At 38.1% G+C, this 24371-nt stretch overlaps 1 protein-coding gene across 5 annotated transcripts in view; it reads left to right on the top strand.

The window, feature by feature from the left end:
• Positions 1 to 20732: 20732 nt before the first annotated feature.
• The window catches only part of NRIP1 (nuclear receptor interacting protein 1), a 76355-nt gene continuing 72716 nt past the window's right edge, over positions 20733 to 24371 (top strand). For 3 of the 5 annotated variants that reach the window (XM_079156316.1, XM_079156318.1, XM_079156320.1), the window contains exon 1: positions 20733 to 20999. The gene's annotated coding sequence lies outside the window, so the exon portion shown is untranslated. Of the gene's footprint in view, positions 21000 to 21396; positions 21701 to 24371 lie in introns of those variants that run through there. The other 2 variants (XM_079156317.1, XM_079156319.1) reach the window with 1 other exon arrangement.

Consider the following 24371-nt stretch of genomic DNA (forward strand, 5'->3'; position numbering starts at 1 on the left):
AGATTCCTAACAATGAAATTGCTGGTTCAAAGAGTTTGTGTAGTAAAAGTGATAGAGTATAGAGAAAGTGATAGAGTAAAAGAGAGAGCATGGAGTTTGATGTAAAAGTGATAAGCTTACAATGAGTTATACCAGTTTATACTCTCTTCTCAGCAGCACATCCAGAATATCAATTCATTTATTTATTCCCTTATTTCAGGATTATGAAAAGTACTATCAATATTTTTGGAACAAAACACACAAGATTCTTGCTCTCTTGATATTCATTTTAAAAGGGGAGAAAACAGACATCAAATCAATAACAGAATAATCAATGAAAAAGTTCAAAAGATACCATGATTGCATATTTTTGGCACCTTTGTCTAGTATGAGAAAATTGTATTTATTTGGGTTTGTGTCCATGTCCTCTATTCTGTACCATTGATCTACCTGTCTATTTTGGTACCATTACCATGCTGTTTTTGTTACTATTGCTTTGTAATAGAGTTGAAGATCTGGTATCACGATACCCCCTGCTTCGCTCTTTCTACTGAGGATTGCTTTAGCTATTCTGGGTTTCTTATTCTTCCAGATGAATTTCATAATTGCTTGCTCTATTTCTATAAGGTACACTATTGGGATTTTAATTGGAATTGCGTTGAACCTATATAGCACTTTTGGTAGTATGGCCATTTTGACAATATTAATTCTGCCTATCCAAGAACATGGGAGATCTTTCCATCTTCTAAGGTTTTCTTTAATTTCTTTCTTTAGTGTTGTATAGTTCTCATTGTAGAAATCTTTCACCTCTTTTGTGAGACTGATGCCCAAGTATTTTATTTTTTTCGATGCTATTGTGAATGGGATAGTTTTCCTAATTTCTCTTTCTGAAGATTCATCACTTATGTATAAAAATGCATTGGATTTATGAGCATTGATCTTGTAACCTGCTACTTTACTGAATTCACTTATGAGTTCTAAGAGTTTTCTGGTGGAATTTCCAGGTTCCTCTAAATATATAATCATGTCATCAGCGAACAGGGATAGTTTGAGTTCTTCTTTTCCAATTCATATCCCTTTAATATCTTTGGTTTGTCTGATTGCTCTGGCTAGAGTCTCAAGGACAATGTTGAATAGAAGTGGTGAAAGAGGGCATCCCTGCCTTGTTCCAGTTTTTAGGGGGAATGCTTTCAGTTTTTCACCATTTAGAATGATATTGGCCATGGGCTTAGAGTAGATGGCCTTTACAATGTTAAGGAATGTTCCCAGTACCCTAATTTTCTCTAGTGTTTTGAGCATGAAGGGATGTTGTATTTTATCAAATGCTTTTTCTGCATCTATTGAAATAATCATGTGATTCTTAACTTTTAGTCTGTTGATATGATGAATGACATTTATTGATTTCCAGATGTTGAACCAACCTTGCATCCCTGGGATAAAACCCACTTGATCATGGTGCACTATCTTTTTAATATATTGTTGTATGCAATTTGCTAAAATTTTGTTGAGAATTTTTGCGTCGATGTTCATTAAGGATATTGGTCTGAAATTTTCTTTCCTCGATGTGTCTCTGTCTGGTTTAGGTATCAGGGTGATATGGGCTTCATACAATGAGTTTGGGAGGGTTCCCTCCTCTTCTATTTAGCACAAGAAATAAAAGCAAGAATCAACAACTGGGATAGATTCAAACTAAAAAGCTTTCTTTCAGCAAAGGAAACTATCAGTAATGTGAAAAGAGAGCCTACAGAGTGGGAGAATATCTTTGCCGCTTATACTGTAGATAGAGCACTAATTTCCAGAATCTATAAAGAACTCAAAAAACTCTACACCAAGAATACAAATAATCCAATCAACAAATGGGAAATGAACAGACACTTCACAGAAGAAGATGTACAAGCAATCAACAGATATATAAAAAAAATGTTCAACATCTCTAGTAATAAGAGAAATGCAAATCAAAACTACCCTAAGATTTCATCTCACCCCAATTAGAATGGCAATTATCAAGAACACAAGCAACAGTAGGTGTTGGCGAGGATGTGGGGAAAAAGGTACACTCATACATTTCTGGTGGGGTTGCAAATTAGTGCAGCCACTCTGGAAAGCAGTGTGAAGATTTCTCAGAAAGCTTGGAATGGAACCACCATTTGACCCAGCTATCCCACTCCTTGGCCTATACCCAAAGGACTTAAAATCATCATACTACAGAGATACAGCCACATCAATGTTCATAGCTGCTCAATTCACCATAGCCAGATTGTTGAACCAACCTAGATGCCCTTCAGTTGATGAATGGATAAAGAAACTGTGGCATATATATACAATGGAATATTACTCTGCCATGAAGAATGATAAAATTATGGCATTTGCAGGCAAATGGATGAAATTGGAGGATATCATGCTAAGTGAAATAAGCCAATCTCAAAAAACTAAAGGATGAATGATCTTGCTGATAAGCGGATGAGGACATATAATGGGGGGTAAGAAGGGTTAGCATTAGGGTTAGGGTTAGATTTAGGGTTAGGGATAAGGAGGGTGGTAAGAATGGAGGAAGGAAGGACTGTATAGAGGGAAAAGCAGGGGCGGGGATGAAAGGAAAAAAAATAACAGAATGAATCAAACAACATTGCCCTATGTAAATTTATGATTACACAAATGGTATGCCTTGACTGCATGTACAAATAGAGAAACAACATGAATCCCATTTGCTTAAATAATAACAAAAAAAAAAGATACCATGATTATCAAAAACAAGTTCCTATTGGATGGGTATTGTATATATATCTCTATGTAACAAATTACCCCAAAGCATAATGATTTAAAACGAAAATTATTTTCTTACCATTTTTGCGAGTCAGGAATCAGGTGCAACACCGCCACGTCCTCTGGAAAGATATTTTATAAATTTATAATATAATATATATATAAATTATATACATATATAATTATATTTATTATATATACATATTACAGAATAACATGGTGAGAATTAAGGAAAGATTAAATGTAGGTGAAGCATAAAAATCATAAATGATCTCAGGTTTCAGATTTCAGCAATTGACTACAGGCATTATAGACTATTTTCTTGATGTTATTAAAATGCATCAAGCTTATTTGATAGCTAACAATGATTTCTTACTGGGTTTTAAATTTGTATTCCTTTTCATATGTTTATTACTCAAGGGAGTGTTTTGGTTTAATTATTTTATGCCTACTATCATAGTAAGTGTAATGTTATTTTTCCAAATTTTCGAATTCATATTAGCAACTTGGTCTTTGTTAGTAATTTAACCATTAGAAAATTTTAATATATACTAATAAGAAAGTAAAGTATCATAGTGTGTTTATAAATACATATGTAATAATAAATTTGTGTTTGCAAATGCTTAGATTATTTGTAGCAGGGTACTTAAGAAACAGGTATATATATATTTTCCTTAGATAACTCGTTAACTGGGAGACAGATTTACTTTTCTTATATACCTAGTCTATATTTGAATATAATATTACATGCAGATATGATGTTTCAAAAACTGTATCTTACTAATAATAGGTATATATGATGGTTTGTTTAAATGAATATGACAGACTTTGTACCCATTTTATTCTCATCTAATGGGTATTTTAACAAGTGAAAAGGATATCCAAAGGTTTCCAGAAGAATTCATTTCATGCAGTCTCAGAACCATGGATTGTATTATTGTAAGAATTGAATATAAAAAGTCATTATTGGTAGATGGTAGCAGGTAACCAGAAACCGTTAGGCAACAAAAGCATTTTGCTGTGTGTATCAGTGTCCTCTGTTTGTGTATTGTATATACCCATGTATCAATTATTTAGCACTCACTATTGAGCTTGTGCATTATCTAGACTCTTTGCTTCCCATCCTTAGCTCCTCTGCCACCTGCCACTTAATCATTTTCCTACTCATTAACAGCTCCAGTGGGCATGGTCATAAAGGGGAGGCAAAACTCAAATAAATTTATTTGTTATTTTTAATTGCACATATAAAAAAGGCTTTATGAAAAGGTTGAGTATAGTGATAAAAATGAGTTGTTCTAATAAGTATAAATAATTATTATTCTTTTCATTCTAATTCTTTTACATTGATGCATTCTACTTACTAATAAGCACAGGCTTTTCTCCTTTGCTATCCCCCCAAATTATTATCTTCAAAAAAGCCTACTTAGATGCTTACTAGCCACTCATTCAACTTTCTAACCTTTATTTTCAAATATGGACAATAAAAAATGAAGAAACAAATGCAGTAGCAGGTGTTGAAATGTGGTCAGGACTCAGGATGTTAACCAAATAAACCAATGGCATCAAAATTTAATAATACATAAAAAAAAATGCAAATTGGTATGAGCTTATCCAGGAATGAATATAGAAAGGCCAGATGTAAGATGACTGCTCAGAAGCAAACCGTCCCAAAGAAAAACAGAGACAATTGTTTAATGTGCTTTTAAAGAGAATTGGAAAGAGAAAGAGAAAACATTCAAAGATATAAATGAATACAATGGATAACTGAAATGGTATGACAACGGGCACCTATTGTTTAGTAGGTGCTCGGTATTTGTTAACCCATTTTGATTCCTGTTTCCTCCTTGGGTAATCTGCTCCTTCACGTCTTCCTTATGGTCTCAGTGGAGAAAATGCAACCCTGACTGCTGAAGTGGCATGTGACCCAAAACTGGCCTTTCAGAGCATCACATTTTCTTTTCTTTCCTTACCATTTTATTTTTCTTTATAGGATTTTTATTAGTGTGGGGTGGAGAGGAGGGGGGACCTAGGGCATCACGGATGGAGTCTTTGTTTAAGCTCTGCCCTCCAGGCATCCAGGAGAAAGTAGCTTTGAGTTTCTCCTTCACTTTGTTTAGTGTCTTGGAAAACCAATTCCAGGTCTTAGCAGGAATGTTGCTGTTTGATGAGGTCCAAGGTGCCTGGGCCTTGTCTTCAGGGTATTTCCAAACTTCTTCAGCCTCTTCAGCAAGTGCTCCACGGTGCTGGAGAAACCTAGGGGAACCTGGGCTAGGGCTGGGCCTTCCAAAACCATAGACAGGACTACCAGAACCAAGAGTGACAGGATGAGCCTTATGGTGGCCGGAGGGGCACTCTAGATCTGTGGATCTGAGGAGGGATGGCTGGGGTGCCAGAGTATCACATTTTCCCACCAACAGGAAACAGTTCTCAGTGAGCTCATAGCACAAGTAGGCCAATCAAAGCTAGTTATACAAATTTTGGAAAATTTCTCTTGAAATTTAAGGAATCAGATTAGCTCTTTTCTGCCGGACTAGGAATTTGGAGAATTTTAAGTTGGACCACGTTTCTTTCACCTTGTCTCTCTGAATGAAGCCGAAAATGAAGCTAACACGATGAAGAGCAGGGTTCTGCCAAGTGCACCAGAAGGAAGTAAGACCTGCAGAACTCGACTTGAGATTTTTTGCTGAAACCAGTCCTTCCTGAGCAAATCCCTACTCCTGGACTTCTCGGTTACATAAACCAATTAATTCAAGGTTTTTTTTTTTTTGTTTCCCCTCTCTTCATCTAGTTTTGATTGAGTTTTTATTGTACAAAGAAGAGTCCTAATTAATAGGTTTTATTCACAGAAGGCACTGAGGGAAAGAAAGATGGTTTCATTTTTGTTCAACAAACTAGTAGATGCAGGTAGGTTAGTGTCTTAAGGAGGTAATTTGCCATTCACACCCTACACAAACTCAGTCTAACTCTGTTAGGGACATGGGGAACAGCCCCTTATATTGGGCAATAAATATTAGTGGTTTTACTTTCAACTTTATTTATTTGGGATCTCTAAAAAATATCTGACACTGACTTACTTAAAATTTAGAAATGGAAACATATAGACCTGTGAAAGAATGTAGATTCAGGACAAAATAAACAGATGAATGAAGTTGAGGTGGTGCAATAAGACGTGACAATGAAATTCCATGTAGAAGTGTGGGGAATGCCAAATTATTTCTATCCCTAATTTTATTGAAATCTCTGTACAGGCAGTGTAACTGATGCCTGGAAAACATGGTAAATTTCACTGTGACATTGAAACTTGCTGAACTGAAGCACTTTGTTTCCATCACACTTTGAAATCACCATCCTAAACTTGAACTCTTGGGAAAAGTTGAACAAGATCAAAAACTCTGAGTCACTCGTGTGATAACTCAATGCCAGGAAGCGATGACCTCTTCAGAAAAATGGGATGGTGACATCAGTTTGCAATGGGTCACTAAGTATTGCGCAGGGTGGCAAGTTTTTGTGCACTATCCTGTAAGATGCTTCTTACATGAAATATGAGACCTCTAATTTTAACAATGTTATAAACAAACCTGTGCAATTAAGGCGTAGAGCATGACTGGAAACAGAGATAAGCTAATAAGATTATAAACCAACTAAATAGATCCCGAAGTCATATGATGACATCATGAAATTTTAGAAGATACAGCTGGCTTCTAGTGATATTTTTGCAGTTGAAAATATGTAGCATCTGGTGTTTCGCTTATCATTCTTTGCTGAAGTAGTCGTCATCTTAAGTTTCTTTTTATCATGTAGATGTGTTAAGTTTAAAAATAATGTTGGAAAATTTTGATAGAGCCTGTCATCCGATTTCAAGTAAAAATAAGCAAAAATTAGTTAGTTTCATTAACAAATTGTTTATAAGAATAGACTGTACCCTAAGCCCTGGTTTTTTGCACTAAATAGCTTTGTGTCCTTGAAACACCATTAACCTAGAGAATGATTGCCACTTATCAAGTGTGGGACATTCAATCATTCATTTTTGTGTGTTCTTAGTATAAGGAGGTAATATAATATATACGCTAAGGGCTCTGGCACTGGGTATAGGTTTCTTTGGTTCAAATCCCAATTTCACCAACTACTTGCTTTTTAACTTTAAACTATTCAGTCTCTCAAGTTCAAGTTTACTTATCCATAAAATAGGAATAATAGTAACAGCTCTTAAATTATACAATATTTATAAAGTATTTTGCACCATGTCTGACATGTATAAAATAAACCCAAAGTAAATATTTCTTGTTATTAGTCAGTCACTTAACAAATATTTATTAAAGTTTATATGGGTGCTGGGCACTGTGCTAATCCCTAGGAATACTTGGCCAAAAGGAAAGAAATAGTCATTTAACAATTAACTGGTGTGTAGGGATATTCTGTGACATTTTAATTGTTAGAGTTCCTGTTACTCAACTAAATAAATAATTTCTTGGGAAATTATTTTTCTAGTCGGGATGAGGACAGATTGATACAAGCAAATAATGTTATTAAGGTGTAAACTTTAGTAATGCCTCTATGATAGTATATATAGATAGATATAGATATAAATATATATGTATATGTATGTGTATATATGTGTGTATATATATCTGCATATTTATATACATATATATATTCTAAAGATACATAATTGCATGCTGTAATCCAAAGTCTATTATAGAAATGATGTGGGAGGAGACATGGGAATGTATTCTATAGTCTGAGTATGTTCTTAATGCTGGGACCTAAACCAGTCTCACTGACCACTCCTCTGACTCCACTTCTCTTACATCTTCTCTGTTTGATATTCAACCCTACCACCTCTGCCATGGGCCATCTCATCTCCATATGACACCTCAAATATTGCCTTCACTATTTTAGTTTCTTCCACATCTATTAAAGTTCCTGCCTTAGGAGGAATGCAAGTTCAAAATCAGCCTCAGCAACTTAGTGAAGCCCTAAGCAACTTAGCAAGACCCTGTCTCAAAATAAAAAAAAATTTAAAAAAGTCTGGGGATGTTGCTCAGTGGTTAGTGCCCCTGGGTTCAATACTTGCTATCAAAAAGAAAAAAGAAAAAAAGTCCCTGCCTTCTATGAGCTTGCACTCCAACAAGACAAAGGGCATATGGAAATGTGACCATATTCAGACCAAGATGAACCTGACAAAGAAGCTTAGGAGGTATTATACAGAAAGGAAAATCTTATTTAGAGATATTATTTGCACTGACTCTCCAAGTAGAAAAGATCTTTAGAGGCAAAGAATAAAAGGAAGATCATCTGAGGCTATCATAATGGCAAATGCTCCCAAAAAGGTCACCTTTTAGTAGTACAAAAACCCAAAAGCAATGAAGGCTTTCAACATGACACCCGAGCTGCTCTATCTTCTGGATGGGCAGATGCAGGTCAGTTTTTTCACACTTGTTTATGCGAATGAAGCTTTTTTGGTATTACAGAGTACCAGAAAAGCTCAAGGTATGGCTTTTTATTTTTGTATTATTTGTGTATACTAGCTACTTTCCTAACTTGATAGTATACACAAAGCACATTCCAATATGTGCGTGGGGGTATGCTGTGTATATATACATAGATACACTCAAACAAATACATACATAAACTGTAAACAGTAGCTAAGAAATGGGAACCAATTTGATTTCTAAAGCAGTCTAATTTTTACAAAATAATAGCATATTGTGATAATGTAGGTTATTTCTAATTTCTACTGTTTGTTTTCTTTTCCCCAGGGGTTCTCTACCAGCAAGCTACCTCCCCAATCCCTTTTTATCTTGAGACAGGGTCTTGCTAAATTTCCCAGACTGAACTTGAACATGTGATCCTCTTGCCTCAGCTTCCCAAGTAGCTGGGATTATAGGCTCTACTAGTATTATTTCCTGGATTTATTTTGTTTCACATCCTAGAAGTATCGTGTTTGTATATGAACTACCACAGGCTAATTTGAAGAGCATTTACACAGTATTTGAACATTAATAACCAACTTTTCTGAAGGCTTGATTAATATCACTAATACTCATTACTCACCTGAGTCATGGTGCCTTTGATCCAGATAATATTTGGAAACAGAGCATGATGAAATAGGACAGTGCAGGCTCATGATATCAATAAGAAACCTTAAATGCCTCGACAATGATGTCACCTATCTATCTTCACCAGAGTAGAACATAACAGAGCATTTGAAATGCATATGCCCAGGTTTCAGCATTACCATATTAGACTTAGTTGTGCTCAGTTAACTCTGAAGGCTCAAAATACAGGCAAATGATCCACTGAGTGCACTTTATTTCCAAATGTTGTCCAAATTAAAGAGATTATTTTAGCAAATGTTTCATTAGCGTTTGACTTAACAGACAAACCACTATTTTCCCTGTGAGCATGTTTTCATCAAAATGGAGAAGGCAACAGATGCTGTTTGATAGTTTCCAAATCTATACTAAAATTTCTCCCACCATCAAATACATTTCAAGTTCCTTTAAAGGTGATATTAAGAATGCTTATGCTTAAATTATATAGCTCAGTTCACTTCAGAGCTTTCTTGCTATTTTATGTCAATTCTTTTTCACACATCATTCTAATAGGATTAAATTATACATACTTTAAACATACAATGCGTTGAAGTAATGAGAGTCAGCCTGGCTTCCTGGAAAGATTAATTAAGTGTATCAGCTCTTTCCTGGATAGAAAGAAGTTGTAAATTTGGTTCTTTGATACAGTATTGAGCTACTCCCTCCAAAATGGGCTGAGAAAAGTATTGATCAAGGTAGGCCAATCCTGAAAGTAGAATGTCTTGTTCATATTATGTAATTGAGGAAATTTGAAAAAAAAAAAATGGTTGGCAAGAAATAACCCCCCATTGTCTTATGGAATATCTCAAATTTCCACTTTTTAATTCACTCCTTGTGAATTTTCTAAGGACTCTTAATAAGAACTCTAGCACAATAACTTGCAATTATTAGCAGGTATTAGTATATCTGAGCCATTGGTATATCTGTTAACCTAGAAAAGAGCAAGCTTCTCAAAGAGTGAATGAAAGAAAGCGTTTTTATTTGTTCAAGAAATAAAACACTTGTAGCAAAGTTTCTTCTATAATACCCTGAATTGTTGCTCTAGTCAACCAAAAATGACTATATGTTTTTTTGGTAAATCTGATAACAAGTGAAACAAGGTTCTATTATCATAAAACGATAACATAAACTAGGATTAGAGAAAAAAAATATGAGAAAAGTTTGATTTAGAAAACTGATAACTGATTCTTTTTTCCTGCAAATTGGAAGAACATAACTATCATTGTTCTTAAAAAGCAGAAAAATCTTGAAACATTTATTTACAGCATAGTTTGTGGACTGTTGGAGTGCATTTTTGAGTAGGTAGGAAGTTGAGAACTACAATGTAGCTCTACGAATTTCTAAGATGTATAATGATAAGTATCACAATGAAAAGTACTTCATGGTGGATAAAGGCTGGGGATGAATAAAATGCCCCAATATTAAACAGAAAAGTTCCAACTCTATACACTTACTCTGCATCTGTCATTGGGGCTAGTTACTTACTTGGGGAACATTCAGCACTTCATTTGTAAAATGATAATCAATGTCCATCTGATTTATCTTACACTATTATATTGAGACTGAAGAGACACAATGTACACAATAACACTTGGGAAGTATTATCAGATGTCTCTCTTTGATTCTATGTTGCACATCATTGATTTATCTTCTTTTTTGGGGGATGGGAACTGGGAGTGAACTCGGAGGTGCTCCACCACCAAGCTATATCCCCAATACCTTTTATTTTTTGAGAAAAGATTTCAGTAAGTTGCCCAAACTGGCTTCAAACTTGCAATTGTCCTGCCTCAGTCTTCTGAGTAGCTAGAATTATAGGAGTGAGCCACCACACCAGGCTATCATTTTATATTTTAACATCTTTGAAATAGGAATGAATATTATCCTCACTGTCTGGGAGGGGACATTTCGTGTGCATCTACAAAACATGACCAATGGAGGTCAGAGCTTGGGAAAATTAAAATTTCAGAAATAACAACAGAACATTGTTAAGAAAAGCTCTACCAACAGCATTTTTTTTTTTTGATGGCACAAAAAATACAATTATGTTTAAAAACAGTAGATATTAATGGCTAAGTCAAAAAGTGATGCTTAGGAGACAGACTCCATGTGAAAATATTTTAATAATGCCTTAAAGACTGTATTTCACTTATATTGTCTTTTTATTTATACATTAGAGTGACATAAGATTAAAAATCTCTCTATAAATAAGTTTAAATGAACTTTTCCAGTAAGTATAAAAGTACATATGTGACAAGAAAATACTGTGTCATTGTCTAAATGATTGCAATCTTCTTTCTTAGGAGTCCAATTGGTGATGTGTTAGCATCAAAGAAATTTGGTGCATAGATGTACAATGTTATGAAGTCTCTGGGCATCTAAAAGAGTGTTACACTAACAATGAGTTATAAAAAGGTATGTATTGCTATTGAAGATCAGGTTGGCACATTTTTGCAGGTTTGTCTAAGGCTAATTTTGATAACAAGGAAGAGACCATGGACATAACAACCACCACTACCACTAAAGACACCCAGAAAGTTCAAATGTGCATTCAAGTCATTGGGATATTAGAAAATCAGGCTGTATCCAATAGGAGGGTTCTGAATGGACTGAGAACCATGAAACTTCCTGGAAGGGTAAAATATGATTTGACAATGAGTTATTATACTTCGTGTATGAAGGCTAATCAGCAATGATAAAGAGAAGAGACTTGTGGGTAAATTCATCATTCATGATCTTGTTCAAGGAAGAAACCTTTCCTTGAATTCCCAAAATATAAATGATGCTTTCTTTCTCTATAATATCCATCTTTACTATATCTTCATTAAAAAACAAATCAAACCAAATATTAGCTATCTCCACTTGCAGGTGCCACAAAAGTCACCATGGTTTGTTTATTTGATATCAGGAGAACTTGATCTAGTGTGTTTAGTAGACAATTAGTAAATAACTGGTGAAAGAATGGGTATGTTTAATGTATTTTGTATATAAAAACAAAAGCATTAATTTGCACACAGTTTGTAAATAAGATTAATAATGCTGTAACAGTGTCACAGTTTTTAATTGATGTGGTGCAGAAGGTAATGACTGTACTCTAGACATGGGTTTATTGATCTCCCACACCCATCTTACCCTTCTAGTTTTACTGGCCTTATTCACAGGCTTGTGAATGTCAATCCTTTGTACTAAGTGAACTTTTCCTCACCTCCACTGGGAATGGCTGATGAGATCAGCCTGAAAACCTGCCCATAAAATAAGTAGTCCATTGGCTGGTCCACAGTCAAATTTTCTTTTTGAATAACTAACCAATAGACAAGGGTCTGAGTAAATAAAGAACCAAGGCACATTATTGGTGGAACGCCAGGGTGAAAAGCTATGGTCTCCTGAGTACTGAGGGGGTAGCATTTCCTTCAATTCTATCAGTTTTATACCTTAGAAATACTTTTTTTTTTTTTAAAGTAAATTGGCATTAGCCTCTCTTTCTTACAACCCACAGAGCCTAAGAATAAGTATATTTTTCGTATTCCAACAAGATCAATAGATAGGATACTGGCTAACAGTGTTAGTCAACTTTCCAAGAGCTAGAATACAATGAAATAAATTTAATGCAACATTTACCCAAGTTTAATGGTCTTTGGATGACTTACTATTCATTTTACAACCTAAAATAATACTTCCTGTGCTTTAGAAACCTTAGGTCTTATTCTTCCTACTGGACACTTGATTTTGCATTCTCCCTTAATTTTGACCCATGTTTAGCTTCAAATGAGATTTTTCTCTTGCCCTCAGACAGTCCTGATCCTCAGCACACATACCAGCTCCACTATGGTTCCATGCCATCGTCTACTCCTTATGTGTCCCCTGGTAAAAGGATTGGAAAAAAAAGGAGTGCCCCTCATTAGAATAGAAAAGTGTGGGAGTTAACTAAACAGTTTATTCATCTGCAGGAGGGAACATATATTAAATATTTTTGAAACGTTATTAATGACTTTAAGATGTAAAGATAGGTCAAACAAACTACATCAGCAATACAAAGAAAATGAAAGAATGAAATGAATCCTAGATAAAAGGTGAGCTATAATAAGCCAACTTATTTCATGCTATATATTAATTTTACTATAAATGTTTTCATTATTTCTTCAGATTTTAGTATATTAAGTAAAATATTATTAAAACTCAGAAAAAAACCTTTGGCCACTGTGACGGATACTGCAGAATGACAAACTGAACAACTATCAAATCCCTTATTGTGCTTTCCTGATTTCTAGAGGCTAGAAAGCTGAGTGTTACATATAATTCTCATACTTAGTTGAAACTAAAGTTTTTCAGGGAAACTGATTTCCTTCAATCAGAGGCACATACATAACACACTGTGAAGAAGAATCTACAAGTAGCATGGTTGAAGATTTTGGTTCTATAGAGTTGGAATGCAGGTCCTAGTGTCATTTGTTCTAAGTGACAGATGTTGGGTGGAGTTTCCATTTGTCAGACCCTTTCTGTAGTTAGACCTTTCTCCCATGTCTAGTACAAGCCTGGTAGTTGAGTCTCAGAAGAAGTTATATATCCACGATGTCATAATAATCCCATTTCTGCTTAACTAGCAAGAAGGAATTTTGTTTCTTGCAACCAAGAACCATTACCAATGTAGTAATTGGTACCAGAGATGGGATGAAAGCTTCATGTTACCGATACCACTGATTTAGTGGAAGCAGTAGGGCAGTGTGTGACGAAAGTCCACTTTTTAATGTGGTAGGTAGTAAAATATTTGGTTAGGCTGTTAATTGCTTACTTTGAAAAACAGGCTGTAAGATACTATAGTGCTAAGGGAAATAGTAGACAAAATTCATGATGTTGGTAGGTGGTAGTTCACATTTGCTATTTTCAGCAGAATCTTCTGACTTGGATGAACTCTGACTACAAACAAGTATCCTGAAAGCAGAGATGGAAGGAAGCAAATTGACCAAAGAAGGTATTCTCTGCATATGCCTACTAACCATTCTGATGAAGAGTCCAGTGATTTGGGCCTTGGAGTGTTAAAAGTTATCTGCTCCGTACCTAAAATTGAAGACATTTTAAGCTGTGGCCATGAAACTGCAGGCTTAGCAGGAGGTAAGACTCTTGCCTTGTCATAAAGCAGCAGTGATATTGCTGGCAGGAGGTGATAAATTGTATTGCCTCCCCTCCAAAGCCTATTATTTCAGATGATCTCAAGGTAGCCACCATTAATTTAAGGGCCAGAAGGATGGGCAGAGTACAGAGACTATTAAATAAAAACAGAATCTGCAGGCTTGAAAACCATTTCTGGCAACACTTTCAACAATGGTAGCTTTTACATGGAATGAAATGGAAACAAATCAAGCTTGCTACATGTTTGAAGATATTGGTTTCTCAGAGAAATCTCAAACTTTGTCTGCAACAGTTGGTGATTGTTAAAACAATCCTGTGTTGTGATATTTCAAAATCCTTCAGGAAAGTTATCCTCTCCTGTGTCTACCTTCAATATATTTACTGAGGAAAACTGTCATGTTGAACTTCCCAAGGGCAGATCCAGGAATGACAATGGCAAGGCAGAAAGAGAACATTCAAGAGAAAAAAATCAAGGGCTACCAGTTTGGTCAACCAAAGAAATTCCTACAATGCTAGGACAGGGAGTCCTGGCTGTTCCTGCTTAGTAGGTTTTGATAATTACTATGGAATGGTGATTTGTTCTCCCTTTTCTAAATAGACAGGTTTAATGCAATGATTCTATTCCTTCTTCACAACTGAAAATCTAAATGTGCTCATGGTTAAAAACATGTCTGCCATTTATTGGTCACCAGTCTACAAGGAACCCCAATCTGGACCTCTTGAAGAAGACTGCATAACAATCAGGAAACTTCGGCAGTGAACCTCTTCCAAGTATGAAAACATGGGCACGCATTTTCATTTGGGAAACCAAAGAGGGAGTGCAGGGCAGCAAATGCTAAATAGCCTTCTGTTTTGTTGTTTTGCTTTGTTGGTATGGGGGATTGAACCCAGGGGTGCTTTACCATTGAATCACATCCCCAGGTTTTATTTTTTATTTTGAAACAGGGTCTCGCTAAGTTGCTTAGGGACTCGCTAAGTTGCTGAGGCTGACTTTGAACTCGAGATCCTCCTGCCTCAGACTCCCAAGTTGATGGGATTACAGGTACGTGCCGTGCCACCGTGCCTGGCCTTTTCATATTCTTGATGGTATCCATTGTTTGATCTAAGTTCAATATACCTATTTTTTCTTTTGCCACTTGTGCTTTTGATGTCATATCACAGAAAATTTTGTTCACGAAGTCATGAGGACTTCCAGCTATATTTTCTTCAAAGAGTTTTCTAGTTTATTTCTTATTTTTGAATCTCTGCTCCATTTTGAGTGAGTGTATATGGTAGGAAGAAGGATCATAGTTTGATTCTTTTATATGCATATAACCAATTGTCCCTGCGTCATTTTTTATAAAGCCTACTTTTTCCTCATTGAATTATATGAAAGTTAGGGATGTGTGAGTGCATGGTCCCATGTGCTCAAGAATATGTATATGTGTATTGAGGGTGAAGATAACTTTGGTTTCATGTTGTGAAAAGATATGTACAATTTTTGTGTTTATTAAGTAAACAAATCTGAAAGAGGCATGTCAAACAATTGCACAAATAATAAACATGTACATCATGTTTCTTTATAGCTCTCTTCCTTACAGAACCCTGAGTAATTTAGAAACACAGATATGTACTTTGCATTAGTTGAAGACGATCTGAAAATAAAATCTTCAAATATTAACAGGGTCACATTATTTTACTGAATTGATTCATAATGTGTATGTATGTTGGTGAAATCACAAAACAGAACTTTGGTATTCATTTTTGACAAGACCACTTAAGGAAAGCTACATGCCCCATTTCTACATAGAAGGTTAAGATCCATGTAATATTTATATTCAGTCGTTTGGACATATTAAACTGATGTGTCATCAGAACTGACAGGTTTTCCTTGCTTCATTGGGATTTCTTGACTTTTTGGACTCCTTATCCATTCTGAATATTTTCTTGCTTTGAGAAGGAATGAGAAGGCATCATCCACATTTGTGTTTCATTGAAATATTTGCCTTTTTTTTTTTTTTTGCACACTTTCAGCTGCTTGTATGCAATCATTTTCAGACTTTTTTTCTTTAGATCTAGTTTTAAAGGATTCATTTTAGTGTAGAAATTGAATGCCTTGGTTTTGCCTGTCCTTGGCACTCAAGTCCCACTGAAAATAAAAAGGCTCCAATCTCATTAGGGGAAATTGCACAGTAACCTGCAGATGGTGTGTCTAAATATCACTTTAGTTCCTCAGACCTTTCTTAGTATTGAGGGAGCTGCTGCACAGTCTTTCTGCTGTAGCTTCAGAGAGGTGATTGCCTCAAACAAAGGCCGGGTGGATTTTGTTGTCCACAGGAAGTGGCATGAAGGAATTAGGAAGCTATTCCCTGGGCCTCTACAACTTGGAAGATGCTTGACAGTAACTAGCATAGACGTAGTTTTGTGCTTTAGAACTTTTTTTTTAAAGTTTATTCAATCCAAAATTTATAGCATTTTATTTCTGCCATAAAAACAGTTTACATTTACAGTCCACCACCAGAGTTAATAGAGATGGGAGCAGTTGTAACTACAGTATGGTTAATGAAGACAGTACATAAAATGTAAACTTTGCTGATTCTCTAATTGGTATAAAAACCTAGACATACAAAAGTGCGCTTTTTAACATAGCATAGTTAAACACTGGTAATTGACACAAAATTTATTTCCTAAGATTCAGATTTTCATTTTAAGAAAATTTTCTTTGACTATCCCATTACAGATTTCATACATTATATTTATCTGGAGCTGCCCTACTCAGTGTGGTAGTCAGCAACAACATGTAGCTTTTGAGCACTTGCATACTAGTCTTAACTAAGATGTTCTGAGTATAAAAGACACTGGATTTTGGAGGTTTTGTCTTTTAAAGAATAAAATATTGTAAAATATACAATTAACTATTTTTATTTTTATGTTATACACACATTGAAATATTTTGGATATATTGGATAAATTCAAATACACTATTCAAATTAACACTACCTATTTCTTTGGACTTTTTAAAATGTGGCAACTAGAAAAATTTTAAATGATGCATGTAGCTCACACTTGTTCACCTTTTTTTTTTTTTTTTTTTTTTTTTTAACACAGTACTGGGGATTGAACCCAGGGCCTTGTGCTTGCAAGGCAAGCACTTTACCAACTGAGCTATATCCCCAGCCCTCACTTTGTTTTTATTGAACAGCACTGCTCAAGAGACATTAATAGCATAACTATTCTGGGGTTACTGGGGTTCCATTTGCATATGACTAATTATACACATCTTTTCCTCTCAGGTGTCATAGTTCATTGTACAGTGTATAATGTAGGGTCAACCAATTTCAATTCATATTTTTGTTTTCTCACACCTCTCTACTGTTAAATGGTCTATATTCTCTCCAGAGAACCCCCTTTCCCACGTTGCATACTTGGCAAATTCTTACCTTTTAATAGTCAGCTAAAGCTTTATTTTCCCTGTAAATTGTTTTCTGAATTCCTTTTCCCCACATCCATACCCCGAATAGAAATACTCTGTCCTCAGGGCTGAGAGTATCTTGGTGGATATCTACTGATGCCTCCTGTTTCCTGACTAGAGGGATAGGTGGTTGGAGATATCCAAAAGTGAATAAGAGAGAAACGGACATTGTGCCTGTACTGCTCACATTTTAGAGTAGGATGGGATACTGACAAGTAAATACACAGTTTCAAAATGGTCAGGAAAATGCCATACAGGAGAGATTTAGAAAACACATCAAAAGTATATCTTTCCCAGACTATTTATGACAGGCATACTGAGCCTGAAGTAAAAAGATCTGATCCCATAGAAACCATCAGCTAATAACAATACTTACATGTTTAAGTATACAAACTGAATGACATCTTTTTCACATCACAAATCGTTCAAATGGGAGCTGGTTTCAAAATACAAACTACTGTATAGACATTCTTATATTACATATATGTCTCAATATCTTTGCAAAGATTCTCTTAGGCTGGAAATTTAGGTATTAATTTTTTAAAAACAAAGAACAACAACAAAAGAGTCTACACAATCAACATGATTAAGAACTCTGCAATAGATATAAAATTGACTTAAAATTAATGTACTATCAAAAAGAGTTCAGGATTTCAATGACTCTTTTTCTGTGAGGTTGAGCAAATAAATTAATAAGTGTCAGCTTTGGTAAGCCATCTAACATATGGCAATGGATTTTAACACTAATGTTGGAAGGCAGTACCAATACTTGGCTTGGTGGGCAATCTCAATGATTCAAAGTTGGTTAAGAGGCAACAATGTTCTTAAAATCAACATTTGAGAGTTCAAATAGCCATCCTAAAGTCTATGTACCAAGGTGCATGAGCCTTACTCTTTTGGTGAGCACTTCATTCCCCTATATGAAACCCATTCATTTTACTTTAGATAGAATCTTGACAAGTGAGGCTATTTGTATTACCAGTCTATACCAGACTAGAAACTGCCAATACTAAATGCAATAATACAGTTAACAGATAAAGGACACCAGAGTGTCAGTCAAGGGGTAGGGGTGGTGGTGAGGAAGAACTACAAAAGGCAGAGATCATCACTTAAGTTACAGCATCCTAGAATTCTTTAATGCAGCAAATTATAGCTTATGTACCTCCTGGGAAAGTCCTTAACTCTTGGGAAGGAATAGAAAATTAAAGTATTTCTTGAGTCCACTACAACCTTTAATTGCTTTTAATGAAACTGATACTGACTTTTCAAGAAATGCTAAATTAATCCAATACACTGTGTAAGAAAATAGAAACATTTATAATATTTTAGAAAATCTTTTATAACACAGTTTTTCAAAAAGAGAAATCTGACACCCCCACCCCAAAGGGCCAAGCTCCAATTATGCTGATCATTTAATTGGACTAGTTTGCTTTGTATCAATCCTGGATAATGATGCACCATAGAATAGCAGCCTTTACTAATTTGCCTTAAGCAGATTTTGAACTGTGGTATATGCAAATAATATGCTTTTATATGAGGTTTAAATTATATTAGATGGCAACAGATTGCATAGTTGAATCACTAGGGTGATGTAAAGTGTTTAAAAATGTGCCATCACCATTAAGTAAACTGTAACTACCATGTGCCCAGGACTGTGCTAGAAGCTGAATTTATTAAGAATTAATTTGAAAAAATGCTTTCAAGACTGAGAAGGCACTCCAAAAGTCATTCATATTTTCAAAGGTTAAAGGAAATTTTAAATGCACAATACAGCCATTACATAACAGGCACAGAATACAGTTTTATGACTTGGATAATTTTTGTTTTTTAAGTGCACTAGCAACTCTATTTCTGAGTGCCATCAAATGCTTAAGCATATGAACACCTACATATTAAGAATGGAGTACCTCATCCACTCGTTTATCTCATCTAGTAAGTGTTTTAACACAGGCATGCCATTTCAGAGTTTAGGGTGAGATTAATCCACACTTTAGCATTTTTGTGTCAAGCAAAAACCAATTTCGGCAACGGAACTCATTTCCCCGGGTAATTTTTTTTTTTTTTTTTTTCATGGCGAGCTACCAAATGGTAGATGCTACAGTCAAAAAGAAAACTGACATCTGGGAGGTGTTGAGGGGGTGTTAATGGTTCTACTTGGATGTTTGGGGGGCGCTGAGGATACGATTTTCAAAACTGCAAATAGAAGGAGAAGAGGAAATTAGTGTTTCGTAAGATTCTCTCCTCCCTCCACTTTCTTGCCTCACCAATCCGTAGCCCCCTCCCCCCCAATTTAGAGGCGGGTTCAGCGAGACCAAGCTGCAGGAAACCGAGAGGCTTCGCAGCGCAGCCGCCCCGGCCTCGTGATGTAATTGTTATTTCTTACTCGGATACCGAACCGAGGAGAGCTGCTGAAAAAGTGGCAGCCCTGTTCCTTTTGCCTTGTCTAGTTGGGTCAGATCCTTCCCGGGATTGGTGTAGATTGGCTGGCGGACTCCGCTGGAGGTTTCGCAGTGACAAAGCAGCAGAAGATAAACCCTGCTCCTGGGTCCTACGTCCGTCCAGGGAGCTTGAGCGGGCGCTCCTCAGGTCTCCTTCCTAGTTTTCCTCGCCGAGTACTCCACGTTTATTACTGGGTGCCTACCAGGTGCTGTGCATGGGGCCGAAGTGACCTAGCGTTATAGTGCCCGTGCACCCCAAGATTAAAGCAGGACACAGATCACAAGGAGGGGGATTTGGGGCTGGGTGAAAGGGAGCCAAGTGAACGCGTGTTGTGGGGTGAAAAGGGAGGAGGGAGACACTTAAGGCGCCAGCACCCAGGCGGGGACCCTGGAGCGTCTAGGGAGCCCGGATCCCATGCCGTGGCCCAAACGCGTGCCTTGGGGCTTGGGTAAGGAGAACGATCCCCCGGCCCCCAGGGAGGAGCTGTCCAGGCGGCTGGACAGAGCCGGGACCCAGAGAGGACAGCTCGGGCGCGCCAAGCACCCACCTCTCCCGGCCAGCGCGATCCTCCCCCTGCCTCTGGGCCCTGAAGCCCTCGCCCGCCATCCAAGGGGCGGGCGAGGAAGAAGGAAAAAAAAAAAAAAAAAAAAAAAAAAAAACCAGAAGGAACAGAAGGGGTTCCCCACCTCACGCGAGCGCTGGGACCCGAGAGGCTTCCTCCGGCCTGGGTGACAATGGGAGGGAGGGGAAAAAAAGGGTTAAGAAACTTGGCTGAAGAGCTGAATGGCGTGGAGCGGCGAGGGGAGGGACTGGGCCGCGGCGGACTCAGCGGCGGAGGGAGGAGCGCGGCTGCGGGCGGGCGGCGAGCGAGGCGCTCAAAGTCAGCCTCGCAGACATTGCAGCAGAGCCCCGAACTCGGGAGGCGGCGGCGGCGGAGGAGGAGGCGGCGGCGAAGGCGGAGGGACGACCCGGCCCCACGCCCGCCCGCCCGCGCGCACCCGCCAGTGGCCTCGCGTCCGCCGCTGCGCTCGGCAGCGCTGCTGGTCGGAGGGAAGAGCTAGCCGGGCGGCGGGGAAGGACGGGGCGGCGGGGCGCCTTCGTGGAGTGAGCCTGACGGAGCCGGGGGCTCGGAGCCGCGGCGGCCTCGGGTGAGTGGCGACCGCAGCCGGGGGGACTCGGCGGAGCGGCCGCCGGCGCCGCCGGAAACGGCCTCCGAGCGCGGCCCGCGGCAGCGCTGGCGTTGGCCGGCAGGGCCGCGGGGGCGTCGGGGCGGCGAGGGCAGCGCGGCCCGCCAGGGGAGCGAACGCTGGCTGCAGGGAGGGCTCGGCGGCGGCGAGGAGTCCTAGTCGGGGAAATCCCGCCTCTGCTCCTGGGTCTTAACCCCCCCGGGAACTCGGGGTCGGGGCAGCGGCGCCGCAAGTTGTGGAGTTAGCCCGGGGCTCGCCCGCCGTGCGTGCCAGCTCTGGGCCGAGGGGCGGCCGCCGAGGGTCGTGTGCGCCCTGCGTCTGGACGACTGGGGTAGCCGCGTCGCTGGGCTGGGGTCTTGCCCCGCTAGGCTTGTCCCTTTGGCCCCAAGTCCGGGGCGCTTCTCGCCGCGCGGCTGCCGGTCCTGCTGCCCAGCAGCTCCTGGGTGGCGCCGGGCACAGCTCCCCGCCTTTCGCTGGGGTGCCTCCCTGCTCTGTGCCAACCGATTCCCGACTAGGAAAAGTGAATTGGAAAAGGGACAGCGCTCTCAGCCTCAGGCCCGGCCTGCCGGCACTTGTACGTCGCCTCCCGAGGGCGAGGCTCCCTGGACCCGAGGCCTCGGCCCTCGTTCTCCCCCGGAGCCAGGAACCGGCTGGCGTGTAGGGTGAGCCCGGTGGAAGTCCGGGAGGCTGCTTCTCTCTTCTGTGTCCTCACTACTATTGAGTGTGGTAGTTTTAGGAAGGGTTTAATGGAAATATTTCTACGGACTTTCCATCCTTTCCAAAGTAGTTCTCAAATTTTAATCAAGAGTTGGTGTCCAGTCTGGACGAACAAAGGAATCGACTGTGTTTTAGAGACGGATAAGCTGGGAGTCTGTGACACATGTTGATCTCGGAAGCATTCCAGGAGTTTCTATGTTCTATCACGTTAGTAATTTACTTGGATGCCGAAGGTAGTTAGGAAAAAAAAGTGCAGAATTACGGATACTTTTTACGTTAAAAAAGTTTTTAATGGGACGTTTTATTGGGAAAAATTAGGACTTTGTTAGGTTCAAGAACTTTTTAACTCGGTGGAACTGGGTTGGAGTTTGTCTCGGGTAATGTAAGTGTTTAAGTGTGGGATTGTGAGGGAAAAACTAGAGAAAGGCTATCTATAGGTGTCCAAAGTAAAATTAATTATGGGGTTACATACGTGTACGGTGAATATACTTTCTATTTCTTGGGGGAACTCGTGAAGCCAGGGGCTTTGGTAATTCATTCTTTATAAATTGCACTCAACCTGCTTATTAGTGAATCATAGGTTTAGCAAGTGGGTGGCATCTTCCAGATGAGATTATTCAATGTTTAATCATCAGTTTGCTACCTTTGTTGAAGAGACAGTGAACTAAGTACACTTTTTAAACAAATGGTGCTTCATCTGCCTGGCCTCTAAGTGTGAGTTGCTGCCTGGAGTGTGTTGAAATGTTTTTCAACTTCCAAGTCAGTTGTTCTGGTTTTGCCCAGCGGTTTGGTAATGTCCATAGAGTTTAAATGTTTTCAGGGAGCAGTGGCTACATCACCAGTAGTTAACTTTCTATGTCTGGATTTAGTTCCTAGAGACAAAGAAGGAGAATCAATCAATGAAGCAGCTACTACCTTGCAGGCTGTGGGATTGGTTACTTGAAGCTGTTTCATACTTTGGTGGAGAAAAACTGCTTTCCAAATTTACCCTTAGAAGCTCCCTAGATGTGTGAGTAAAGTACATGTATGTATATATTTTTAAAAAAGGACTTTTCCTGTTTTTGCACAAATGAATTCCTTACAGTGCCTTTGAGGTAGCGAAAAGTCAGGCTTAATGCCTATGAGAAGACTTGACTGACTTAAAAACCACTTCTTACATGCATCTTCAAACTTTGTGGAACTTGGATTTTCCTGATTTAAACATCTTAAAACATTGTGAGTTCACAACAAAGATGTGTGTAGAAGAGACTAAAGGCCCTTCTATCTCTTGCAGAAAACATTGTGATAAAAAAATAACCTATACCACCACCTAGAGTCTGTTTGTTAGTTTATTGCTCCTGAAGTTTGCTTAAGTTGACATGTCTCTTGTGGTCTGATATAGTAAAAAAATGATTAGGAAGTGCAGGCTTTTGAAAGGCCATCCAAGAGAACAATTATTTAAGTAATAAATAGCAAGTGCCAATTTAAATTATACGTGCCACCTTTAGAATAGAAAATCATGACATACCAAGTTGAGTGGGCTATTCTCCAAAAGATATTAATTCAAAAGAATTTAAAACGGAATTTTTAGCTCATGCTCCAGGATGGCTCTGACTGCTTTGTTATTAGGTATTCAAGAAATCTTACAAATTAAATGCCATTAGATCTATTTGAAGTCCAGGTAGAACAAAATCTATGATAAAAATATAGGAGAGCATTAAAACTACAGAAATTCTGGAATCTGAGGAGGTTAGAGAAAATGTAAGCTATACTAGAGTTATGGTTCAGAGATGTCAGAGGGAAACCTGTATTAAATAAAATGGTTATCTATTTTGCTGGTAGTTTATGTAGTTTATGTAGTTTCTGTCTGCTAAATGGAAGACCTTAGGGAGGCAGCTTTGTTGCCATGTGGCTTATCATAGTGTCCAAAGAGGAAGTAATGTTCCTTCTTTAAAGGGTAGTCTGAGAGAAAGATGGCCTCCAAGATCTTTAATTAAATACCAGTTGAACAGAGAGAACTAGAGCACTGTATTAATTCTGTCAAACATCACTATTTTAGAACATTGAGGACAACTAAAAATGAATTAACTCATCTCTGAAAGCAGAGTTTTATGAAAGGTGACAGATGAGGCAAAATATGTCATTCTAATGGAACAAATAGGAAGATAAGGAGATACGCCATCCTTGGCTTGCTATGCTAGGAAGAAGGTTGTTTATTGATTGTGCAAATTCCATGCATACTAGCCCTAGGAGACCATGATGGACAAGTAATTTTAAATCATGGTGGCTTAGGATATATGAACTTAAAGGAATTAGGTTTTTAATTTTAAAACATAAAGATTGTTTTGAGTGTTCTAGAAAGGCAATAATAGTTATGTGTATCAAGTTAAAAGATAATTCTGTTCGAATTAAGTTTGAAACATCTAATTTTCATCAAGAAAACGGTTTAAATTGTGATAGGGTTAATTTTGCTTTTCAGACTTTAGATTGTTTGACACAGACTTTAAAGTGTAGTTTCATAGAGAAGAGTTTGATTTCTTTTCCCCCTTCCCTCTCTCACCTTCCCCTTCTCTAAAGTAAACAGCTTCTACATCTTTGAATGTTTTCTTCTCTTCCATGAAAATTGGCTTAGTTTGT

This window comes from Sciurus vulgaris, assembly GCF_902686455.1.
Source record: "Sciurus vulgaris genome assembly, chromosome: 10".
Taxonomy (NCBI): domain Eukaryota; kingdom Metazoa; phylum Chordata; class Mammalia; order Rodentia; family Sciuridae; genus Sciurus; species Sciurus vulgaris.